This window comes from Melanaphis sacchari, unplaced genomic scaffold (genome assembly GCF_002803265.2).
Source record: "Melanaphis sacchari strain LSU unplaced genomic scaffold, SCAv2.0 Contig29_pilon_pilon, whole genome shotgun sequence".
Taxonomy (NCBI): Eukaryota; Metazoa; Arthropoda; class Insecta; order Hemiptera; family Aphididae; genus Melanaphis; species Melanaphis sacchari.
Genome location: NW_020271172.1, coordinates 1076863 through 1078420, shown reverse-complemented (window position 1 = coordinate 1078420; position 1558 = coordinate 1076863).

The window sequence follows — 1558 nt, the reverse complement described above, 5'->3', positions numbered from 1 at the left end:
TTTTATCTTCAAATGCATGTAAAATATAATTATGTCTATGTATTTAATATTATTATAAAGATATAATAATATGTGTGGGATCTTGTATTACATTTTCAAGAACTTTGATTCAGCAAATAATTTTTATCAACCTTTTTTTAAAAAAAAATAAAATGAGAATTTCTTATTATAGCCTATAACTAGCTCAAAAGAATCGAAATATTTTGAAAATAATACATATGTATACTCGTATTAAATTTAATTAAAAATATTTTGTCCGTAAATAGAAAACAATAATACTTTTTTGGAACACTTACCTAGTGAAAATTTTAGGTATTAAGGGTTAATTGTTCTTGAGTTACACCAAAAATATAAAATAAATTTTTTTTTTTGATTGAATTTGCGTAAATATTTGTTTTTTCCTTAATTTTTTTTTTCCATAAGAAAACAAATATTAGGAATTTTTATTTCTTTGAAGTAAAAAGTCGATTCAATTTTTTATTCAAAAACACTTTCCAAGTTGAAAATCAAAGTATTTTAATTTTTAATATCTACTTATCAAGTATATATACACATAAAAAAAAAAAATAAAACAGTCAAAACATTTGTAGCTCTGCTCAAAATATAAAAATATCTATTCTGCTGTACAGTAGGTATCAAGACTAACTCAATATATTAAAAAATATGATTATAATTTTTATTTTTAAGTTATTTTTGTATCAGTAAAAACTAATATTGAACATTATCGTAAATTTTCAAATCTTAAATATCAATATTAAAATTGTTGAGAATTTTATTAAGTTTATAATTATTTATATTACATGTTCTGATTTCATACATTTTACGTGAACTGGTTGGAATGTAAATGTAAATATTAACAAAGATATGGTCAATAAGTCTTTACCTTAAATGTGTCTCTTGGGGAGAATTTTTTTCCCCTTTCACATAAAAATGTATCTTGCACCTCTGTCATCATCTTATATAGGTAGCTAATACCTATGTAAATTTTAAGGACACAATTAGTTCATTCTATACCAATTTTGTAATTATTATAATAATTTAAATGGTTTTAAATTAACTAACTATCTTTAGAAACAGACTATTTCGTCTATTTAGCTCTTTAAAAAAAAAAAAAAAAAAAAAAAAAAAAAAACACTTATTGAATTCATATTTAACACTTTCATTAAAGTGATCTACAAAATGGCGAAATAAAATTTAAACATTTGACAAAAAGAGTTCTCTGGTTTTATTTTAATGGAGGTCTTGTTTTTAGTTAAATATTCTTAAACGCAATGATTTTATATATTTATATATGTACACTTATTTAAGTATATCTAAATGTCGATTACTTAAGAACCAACATTTTATTGTCTAAACCAGCGATTCTTAACTTGCGGCTCTCTAGTAATCCGCGTGATACTTATGTCGGGCGTACGCGGCATATAAACTTACGTCAATACGTGACGTGCATGCATTATTACAATATTGTGTGACTTTTATTTTTTTTTCTGCTTACATAATATATCTAATATATATATCATAATATATCTTATTATATAAAGAAATAAACTTATTTTAC